Source organism: Atta cephalotes (assembly GCF_000143395.1).
Source record: "Atta cephalotes unplaced genomic scaffold scaffold00041, whole genome shotgun sequence".
Lineage (NCBI taxonomy): Eukaryota > Metazoa > Arthropoda > Insecta > Hymenoptera > Formicidae > Atta > Atta cephalotes.
The window spans coordinates 1,046,974-1,058,267 of NW_012130105.1; positions in this window are offsets into that span (position 1 = coordinate 1,046,974).

An 11,294-nucleotide genomic window follows, 5' to 3' on the forward strand; every position below is an offset into this window, starting at 1 on the left:
CGAACTGTACATGATTATATTCTATTCTGATAGTTCAACAGAATTATTTACAAATCTGTATAGCTAAATTTTTAGATATTTTACAAATCTCATTCCTTTCATGTATTATTCCCTAAGTCTATTTATATTGAATCAGATTATCCATTTTTTTGTATTTATAATTAAAATTGATTCGTTTGAAATTATTATAATTTTTTAATTATTTTGGAATTCAAAAATAATATAAAATTTATGTACATACATATAAAACAAAGGTTAACAACAGAAATTGTTGGAATTTGTTCTCAAAATATCGCTCTTCATATGACCTGGATTCGAATATCGAACATCAATCTGTAAAATTGATGAAAAAAAATCTCATTTACAGAAATTATACAATATTAACAATAATTAAAAGCTGTTACAGTTAATATAACTGCCCCATTTATTACATCAATATTATTTTATGCATTACATAAATATAATTTTTAATTTCTTCTAATTAACTAAGTACTTTAAACCAATTTCCTATTCAATTACAGTTATAACAGAGATCAATATTGCGTATTTGGATAATATATTGTATTCTGTTCTAATATTAATTATTATTAATTAATAATTAAGTCCGCGACAGCGTCATAAGACATTAAAAACATTCCAGACGTGGTAAGAATAAATAATTACATTTTCACAGAGAAAGAGATGACAGAATTGTTAAATTCCTTTCATTTCCTTAGAACAGTCCGATGTGAAAATGCTTCGTAGAACGTTTTCTACGAAGCAACAACGACAGAATAGCTATTAAAGACAATTCATTCGGCCTTCCAACTCACGCCATCGTCCCTATTGCCTCGTTAACTTCCATTCTTCGTTCAATGCACAGCCTCCCTCTGTGTCTGATGGACATTTAGTGCCATGTAATTACGCGAAACGCGCGACAACGCTACGTTACGTAAGTACGTTCCACCAGATGAGACGACGCGTGCAACGCAAGGTGGCAAGCAACTTATCGAAGTTACGCGAAGCAATAAATCGAACCTTTCATGGAAATTAATCTTCCACATCTACCTGTGAATTTCTCAAGGATTAAAACGGAAAGTCTCGCCTGCCTTCGCCGATAACGAGTCAGTTCCGCTCTTATCTCTCGAAATAAGCTCGAATAAAGCTCGAAAAACTTTCCAGACGATTTTTATTTGATGCTGAATCTCCTTCGTGGAAATTTGTTTTGCTCCAGGATATATGCGCCGATGTCAAAGTGCAAAGACATGCAACCACGGGACTTTCCTCCGAACTTAATTAAATACTTCGGATACCAACTATCGTCGCAATATTTCTTATCTCGAACGAGTCAATCATATTGGGAACGATGCGCTTGAATTCCGCCTTCGTTTTATCTTTTTCTCTCTTCTGTCCCAACTGCCCTTTCTCAAAGAATTTATATGGAAAACGATTGATTGAATCTGGCCGGTTATTATACTTTCAGTTTTTATTTAGTTATTTCAGTTTCCATAACAATCCAGGAACTCGAGAACTATTTATTAAGATACTATTTATTAAGATGGATAAATAACAGACAGAAATATATCTAATAAGCTAAAGATTATGAATTGTACATATTTGTATATATTTTGCTATAAAGTATCGCGGGTAAAAGAATGTAGACTTCTCATAAAACTGACAATATTTCTCTTCTATCCAATATCTGCGTATGACGCACAAACGGAAATTGTATTTGCTAATTTTATAACGCAACGATGTACTTTTTCGAATTTAATATTCGTTACATTTTTAATAATGTTGCAACTCGATTATTTAAGATTTCTTATTATTATTTTGTAATGTATTAATAATCAGAAATTTTAATCATTTGAATCTCTTTCAATCTCAATTAAATCTTATAACTCTATTTTGATATTTGTACAATCAAACAGGGCCTCTTTTAATATTACTTAATCTAGCTTCTATTTAGAAAATTCTTTTGAATCTAAAAATAGGAAATCTTATAACTGCCATTTACAGATTCAACATAGAAGCTCAATTCATTAGATTAGAACTTATTATAAATCTTTAGAGTCTACATATGTCATTTTTAGAGTCTACATACGACTTAAAATTAAGGTTCAAAGAAGCAGAAAAATTTCGACTCGGTACTTTTGAAAAGTAACTCGATATTGTTGCTCGTTATTTATTATAAAAAAGTAACTCAATACTATAATTCATTATCGATCAGAGAAAGTAATTTATTAACATTATCTTTACTCAAAAACTTATTCGTTACTGAGTCGTTACAATTTCTGTTATATATTTTTTCGTCGAATTTTGATCTTTCTTTATTCAACATGAGATTCATAATAGTTATGAATAATCATAACATGATCTAACGTAACACTCCTTTTTTTTGAAAATTTTTTTTTAAACTCGCACTCTATATGTATGTGTTATACGTGTATAAAATAACGATAAAAGTAACGGTTTCGATATCGCTACTCAAAAAATGTAACTTCGATAGCTTCGTTTTATTGATAACAGTATCAACTATTTATTAAAATTTAGTAATAAAACTAATTTTTTGTTAATAACAACATTATTAGTGTCAATAATAATGAATGTATGCAATTGTTATTAAAAAGAGTAACTCTACACAATAAAACATATGTTGTAATTGTATTAAAATCAATCCACTCAAGTCCTTGAAATTTTGTGTTAAATGTTTGAGCATACATATTGTATTGAATATAATTTGAATAGACATATTCGAATGTTAATTTAACCTAATGTGATTTTATGTTATTTGAATATTTTGAATTAGATTGACATTCAACAATTATTAGTATTCAAATAATATAATTTATGAATAAGTAAATAACATAAAATATTATATTTTAAAATGTAAATTCTAAGATAAATAAATAAAATACGTTAATTTAACATATCATAAATGTGAATTTTACTGAAAAAATATGCTTCTACAATATGCTTACAAATTATGTCAGTGTTACATTTTTTATATTAATTTTTTTGTACAATATTTATGTTAACATATTGATCTTATATTAAATTAATTGACAACAATTTGAGTAGACCGTTTGGAGGACATGTGAGATGTATTGAATTTAAATGTTCCAACGATGTTACGGTAACGACATTGTAAGTAATGCGTTCAACCTTGTTATAATACTTGATATGCAGTATGATAGATGAAAATATATATACTTATTCTCATTCTAACTCTGAGACACAGATCACAACGCGCTTTGTCTTTAATAGTATTAATTAGACTGAATCTCATCTTGACGTTTATATCGATTGTTAAGCAAAATTTGCCAGAGAACATTCGCGGTAATTGTTAGTAAATGAGGTAATTCAAATTATTAAAACATTCATTTATAGGTTCATTTGAAATCAAGTTCACAGCAAATCGAATTACAAATGTAATTAGTCGAAATCTTGTTGTAAAAAGATGTAAATATACTTTGTTATCTTTATTTTCTCACAGAATAGGTATAACAGATATCTCTTTCATCGATGCAATTTTTAATCATTTCATTTAATAAATAGTATATCATAATCAAATTTTTATAATAAAATTACCCAGTACATGATTTTTAAAGTGACAATGAAATAGAGAACAATATCGAATGCTTTGCTAGTACAAATATAAAAATATATACAGCGAAATGTTTTTGTATACTTCAAATGAAAAAATATTAGTGCAAAAATATTAAAATTAATCCAAACATTTAAATTCATCAAATAATACAAAATAAACTCGTAAAAATAATTTTTATTAAAAAATATATATACTTATTTTTATTCTATATAATTCGCTATATTTTTAAAAACATATTTTATCAGTCCTGGCGTGCATTGATAAAAGTGCACTCAAAAAATTAAATACGTTGCATTAAGCCAAGCAAAAAAAATTCGAATTGAATAGAATTATTTATAAATACGTTACGTGACTTGTTTTAACATTACTACTTTAGCATATCTACTTTTTTGCAAAAAGTACTTTTCAACTGTATTTTTTGTCTAAATTTAGATTTGAAATTGCTGATAAAAACTATACTTTGTCCACATTGATCAAGTGTCTCTTGGGAAGACTATCACGAATTGAGAGAAGTTCGAAGGGCTACTATTCTTCCTTTATTGACCTATTCTATTCTGAACTGATATATGAAACGTTTCATTTGAGATGCAACAGTAGAAGGTCGAAATTATCAGGAGCAATTATTCACTGCGAAAGCACAGCTATATAAACCTGCCAGGGCTTGTAATTGTCAATTAGACCGACCGTCAAGATTTTATCGATTCCTCAATAATCCTCGTATTTGGTAGTTACTAGTGAAACATGGTTGAACGGATTCTCCGGAAAATGGTCGTATTTTGGGGGAGAAAAGATAACTCTGCTAACAATAAGTCCCCCTGTGGATTTACGATCTACTAAAATAAATATCAAAAGTTAATTAAGAAAATCATGAGTTTACAAACTATTTAGAAAAGAGTACCTTCTTTCTCAGTCATGAAGTAAATATTTGAGACTAATTGAAATTGTGGAGCAAAATAAAATAAAATAATTCAAACATAAAATTTTATTAATTCCTAAAGTATACCTAAAAATTTAGATACAAATCTGAAAATAATTTTGTTAAATTATCAAAATAATTGTGTAAGAAATTCGAATATGCTGAGCAATGCTGCAAACATTTAATTATTTTAAGAACAAATTTAAAAGTCCTACATAATTACTTTGAGGTCCAAAAAAAGTCTATTCAAATTTGTGTGTAATTAAATTTTTAGATACTTCAGTATCTAAAACCTTTTTTTCTATGTATTTTTGTTAGCATCAATCTATTTTTAATACATTCACATCTCTCGCATTCCGTGATTATGAAAACAAATAACATCACGCAAGCTAATTGTCTAACTAAACGTATTTATATAATTGCTGCAATAATATTCAGAGGCGGTAAACTGTTCCATCAACATTATATATTTAAATAAACTCGCTTGCTTGGTACTTGCTAAATTCTATCCATTTAGTTTGTGCCATGTGAAATAATATAAACAATTCCATTCGATAATTATTGCATAAAGGAAGTTCATCAATCTATACGATTTTTTCCGCAGCCAATAAATACAATCTAATGATTTTATTCTTAACGGGTTTATTCTTAAATGAATAGCTTGTCTCTGGATAATTCTAAGAGAAATTATTTTCATATAGATTCAATTACGATCAATTGCCGCAATAATATCGCATTAAAAAATTCATAAACCAGCTGACATAAATAATTAGCTCTAGGATAAGTTCCCGAGATAATCGATCTCTTACCAAAGTTTCACGATACACATCTAGTAACATGAACTATGTATATAAGTTATGATTATATATCTCAAGGGTTCCTGCCCTAAGGTATTATACGAGGTATCGTATAAATATCCATCACCCATCATTACCGTCATCCCAAACTTATTCCCGAGCCAATTAAGGAAGTAATGTCAACCCACAGGCGATAAAGTTTCAAACACCCTGCGGAGGAGTTACGCTTATCTCCTCGCGTAAGTCCGCGATGTCGCGGGATATTCAAAAGCTACGCGATCAAGATGGGATTGAGATAATCGGTAAACACGACGTGGCCGGCGAGTAAATTAGCGAGACCTCACCTACCGTAGAATTGTCGGCCACGGGGCGCTGTTGACTCCAAGGGTTTGTTAACACGGCCGCATTCACGGTCCGACTGCAATCCACTCGCTGACACACCACCCCGTGACGTACTACCACTACTGCCTACTGCTCCTCGTCGACCCTCGCTGGTTGCACACGCACCGCTTCGCGATGTCGATTCCCCGGTGTAACGACCCCGCGATTTCCCCGCTGCACCTATATACGGCAGTTACCCTTATTACACGTCGCTCTTATATTCGAGTATACGATCGCTTCATCTCGATCATTCCGCACGATCGTTCAACCGCTTTAGAATGTAGCCGGAGCTCTCTTCGGGATCGCGCGATCGATCGCGACGCGAGATGTCGAAGATCTTGGAGTAAGAGGTATTAAATGAGCATCGATAGATCTTTGCGATCGCGACGATCTTATCAAGTTTAGGACGACGAGGAACAAATCCAGCCGCGACGGTGGTCAGAGCGATACTACGAGCCTCGCGAAAGACCCGGCGCCCCCTCTCACCATCGACCCGGGGTTTGCCCGACCAATCGACGCGTGCACCTTCCTATCGTTTAAGTACATTCCGCTAGATCCGGGCAAGTGACGAGGGGTGGCTCAACTCGCACCGGGGGTGGTGGACCGTGGAACGAACGTCGGAGACGGCGACGGTGGCGGAGGAGTCGTTTCACGTGTTGCTTCGGCGTAAACACTGACAGATAATTTAATGATACCAGCCAGCGGACCGTACGACGTACCTCGGAGAAAAATTGATTGAGTAATCGACGAAGCGAAGCTATCTCGCAAAGTCGACTGACTCCCGGTTATAGCTTGAAAAAAGTCGAAGCAATGCTTCTGTTATTTCAACGTTAACTTTTTCTAGTCTTGGCGATATGACGCATGTATCTTGAATTGAAAGTTTTTAATTATGCAGAAATATATGAAATTTCTATGCAAACGTATTTCAGCTCTATTTTTAAAACGTAAATTGTTTCAAGTTAAAAAGTCGACTCGGCGAAGTTGAGCACCGTCATATAGAGATATCTTTTACGTTATGTAATACGATGTTCTGTAATGCGCTATTTTCCCGATACACGTTACATTATTATGTAGTAAGCGGATAATATTGTAATGGTGTTATTGTGTAATACGATACTCTTCTGCCACATGTTACGATAATAAGCTCGAGTTAAAATGCTCGAAAAATAAACGGCAGCAAGGTGAAGAAAAGTTTTATTATCACCTTGAAAATTTATCATCATGTAAGAAGCGACATGCTTACTCAAGAATAATATTTTAAAATGTCAGTTCTTGTTCAAACGTTCTATCATTTTACTTAAACTGTTGTTTAGCTTGGACAATTGTTACATTCATTACTATAGCTCGAGTATTTTGTTGATTCTATTAATTAAGTTTTACAAAATATTAATTAAATCAACGAGAAGCTCGAGTTTAATAATGAATAATCGCCAAGAAATACAACAATTTATAATAAGCTGCATATCTACGCAATTTTATTCAGAAATTTACAAGTACGTCTATAAATTTTAAATTAAGATAATTTAATTATTTTTACTTATGTGTATAAGAATTCGAAAATTATTTAAAATATTTATTTATTTAAAAAAGACAGAAAAAAGACGTTAAGTCGAGAACATTTACAGTCCTTTGATAAAAAATATATTTTAAGCTTTAAATGAAAATCGAACGTGGTTTACAATTACCTTTGATAAAAATATATTTTAAATTTTAAATGAAAATCGAAGACGTTTAGAAAAATAATGATAAAAAGTCTGAGTTTCCACACACAGCCACTTATCAGCTCTTATTATTCGAAAATTTAAAAGAAATTATTTCAAATATAATATAAAAAATAAAATTTTTTTCTTTTTTACTCTGTTCATTTTAAGTTCCTCTCCTTTTTTTAATCAGATATTTTATATCAAATATTTTGACAGACATTTTGATGACATTTTTCATGTCGACTTATAGGAAAAACGACAGTTCGAAGGTGCAACCGCACGTGGAATAGAAAATGAAGAAAAGGAACGTTTCAGAAATTGAAGATCGTGGGCGATGAAAGATGTGAGAATCTTTATACATTTTACTGACGCGAAATATATTATCGTCAATTTTCAAAATGCAACTGCATGCGGTAGCTCTGAATAACGGTATTAAATTTTCGATCGAAGATCATAGATGATAAAAAATTAATGAAATCGGAACGAACTTGCGGTGATTTATTTTTATATTGTACAAAGCTTTGCACATTTATATCTATATGACATGAAATTTTATTCTATAGAGATTCAATGAAAGATGGAAAACAAATCTAACGCTAAAAATTCTTATTTAATGTAACAGGAATAATGTTTATTATTTTTTATTTTTCAGATGTGTGACAGATAATAAAAAGCGATGGATTCTTACATGACGTTGAATTTATACCTGCAGGCAAAGTTATAGATTGAAAGAGAAGTCGTAGAGACCAAGTGCAAAGAGCTCGTTGCTTATTTACACAACTCTCTAAAGCGACCCGACAAGTGCTTTCGCCGTAGCGACGGAATTACGTGTATATATACGCGATATTTGTCGCTGACAATGTAGCGCGTGGAGGCAATCGAAACTTTATGCGATTGTTAAACGACGACGGCATGGCTGCATCGAGTAGAAGCAATCCAGCTGCAAACGGAGCGCTTAAAAGGGGAAACGATATCGTTCGCTAGGTAGATTTGCAAGGCTTGAGCGTATTATGAGTCTGAGATCCTTGACTCCCGCGAGATATAGTCATTTATTGCATCTCATCGCGATTATCTCTAACGCGCATTATAAGACAACGATTTTCAGCTTTACTCGAAGAGGTTTCTAATGACTTGATATTACACGATATTATACAATAAACACTTAAAAGAAACACGCAGAATTAGATGTTTTTCTTCCCGTACATTGAAAATTAAAAGGTTACTCAACACGAATTTTCTTATTGAGCTATAAATAACATAAACCTCATAAATATGTAATGATATCTTCGAGGGATTTTATCTCGAGAAGAGCTGTGTACCTTCACAGATCTAATTTTCATAATATTTAATATTGAACATTCCAAAATCGTGTTACCATTCATAATCAGACTACCATTTTTCTTCAATTTTTCTAAAAAATATGAAATATGCTGTTAAGGGCGGCACGTAGGCGGAATATCATATTTCTCCTTAATTTAACAGATGACAAGGCTAAAACGCGTACGTGTAAAATCGTGTTGTAAACAATTTTTTCATCCGAAAATTATATTCGCCCTGCGAGGCGGCTCATAAAATAATATTAAAGCTACTTATTACCTGACATTTCTCTTCCACATCGCGACGCTACCGAGACGCAGATTTCTTACGCGTCGCGCGAATAACGTGGCGAATGCTAGTTGGAAAAATTATAGGCCCCCCCCTTGTGCAATTTATATCTCGGAGATAATTCTCCTAATATATATATATATATACAAAAATACATCCGCGAATGCTTGTTTATGGAACTATTGACCGGATGCGCGTCATCCTGGAGCTGACTTTCCACGTGAAATATTTCTTCCCTCGTGAGTTCGATTTCGACAGATTTCGTTATTTATTTCTTATTTTTACTTCGCACGAGGGGCAGATCGATAACGATAGAATAACGTGACGAAATGGATTATATATTCTCTATAGTGCGAAACCCGGTGACGTTAAACTCCTGCGCTCTTCTATGTCGACTGCATGCGAAGGGGTATTTGTAAATCGTTGTTGACATCCTCTGTGCAAATATCGAAATTTGATATTTTCGGAGATGACGGATACAATTCGTGTATTCGCCGCATAAATCGGTATCGCATTATACACGCCATTTGACTTATATGTCTGTGTGATTTGACTCTCTGAAAAGAATATCTTTACAATTTATAAATGTAATTTGTATTTAAACGGTAATCTAGATAATAGCTTCAGAGAGTTTTAGCGAACAAAAGCCTTCTTTCAATATCTATTGCAGATATTTCTGAAAAGAAATAATTCTAAAGGAGGTAATATTATGAATATGCGACTCAATATAAATAATCGCTTTATTATTTATTAAATAGACAACGGCATTTATTTACAAATGTATGTAACAGAAGCTGAATGTCGATAAAATAATAAGAGATTTAAAAATTTTATATTTTAATTTTTATACCTACAGAATAAAATACGTTATTATCAGTGTTGGGAAAGTTACATAATAAGATACATAATAAATTACCTTTTATTATAAAAATTAAGTATAATAAGTTTGAATATTTTATTTTTTATATTATATTTTATCACATTTGCTCCAATTTTGTATTACCTTTTATACTCAATTTTTATAACAAACACAGGCAAGGTAATCTGAAAAATAACTTTCCCAAATCTTGTTATTTTATAAAAAATAAGGCGCATTGAAATTGAGGCGTTCTAAAAATATCTCGATCAGTTTCTGTCCACTCTATACAATAGACGTACCAAGTCATTTCATATTTGCTTTCGCTTTAGTTTCTTTTTCCTTGAACATCGACTGAATGCTTGCTGATATATCAAAAGAGGTTCATTCGCCGGTAAAAGTCATAACAGCCGCTGTCTGGGAAACCTGAAATCGATTCCCCTGCGGGTATTCACCCCTGCAATGTGCAGGTGCAATATAGACTGCGATGAATATACCGCTTGAAATTATTTTGAATGTTATATCTGAAAGAAAAAATTCTTTCTGCTTCTTTTAACGTTAATTTAACGTTTAACGGATAAAAATAGGTATGCTGAAATATTGACAGTTGTATATAGTTAATATTGACTCACGCCATTAAACTGCCATAAAAATTCAAGATATATTTTTCATAAACTCTTATAGAACACGCACTCATAAAGAGTTCTATAAAAAAGAATTTAATTTACGGACTAATATTCTGTATTAATTCGTTGCCTGTAAAGACAAAAGTTTAATACATTGTTTATTTATTTCAAAGTTTTCCTATTCTGTAGATTACGTACAGTTATAAATACAAAAGACATATTGCAACATTATATAATGAAATAAATCTTTGAAAGAACCGTTTGATAAAGAAGATTATAATAAGAAACTTAGTCGTTCGGAAACTTACAAATTATAATATACCGTTCGAAATATTTTTTCTTCTTTTCATCAAACATTACGTAATAAATGATTAAGACGCATTAGGAGTAATTTTATAACGGAGTAAACGAAGTTGTTTTGATCAATCTACGTTGAAGGTAAACAAGATATCGTTATTAAAATTGGAGCTAATAATAAATTAAAAATAATATACAATAAGCAGTATAATAATGTAAGAAAAAATAATTTTCCTAAAGTATAATAAAGTATTTAAAAATTTAAATGGATATAAATCTAAAAATAATTTTATTACATTTTTATTACATTTTAGATCATAAAAATAATTACGTAAGAAACTCAAGTATGAACAATGCTATTGTGTGTGTGTGTGTGTGTGTGTGTGTGTGTGTGTGTGTGTGTGTGTGTGTGTGTGTGTGTGTGTGTAGTGTGTGTGTGTGTGTGTAGTAGTAGTGTTAGTAGTAGTTAGTTCTAATATAATACTAATTAATTATTATNTATATTATTATTAAGTNNTATACTA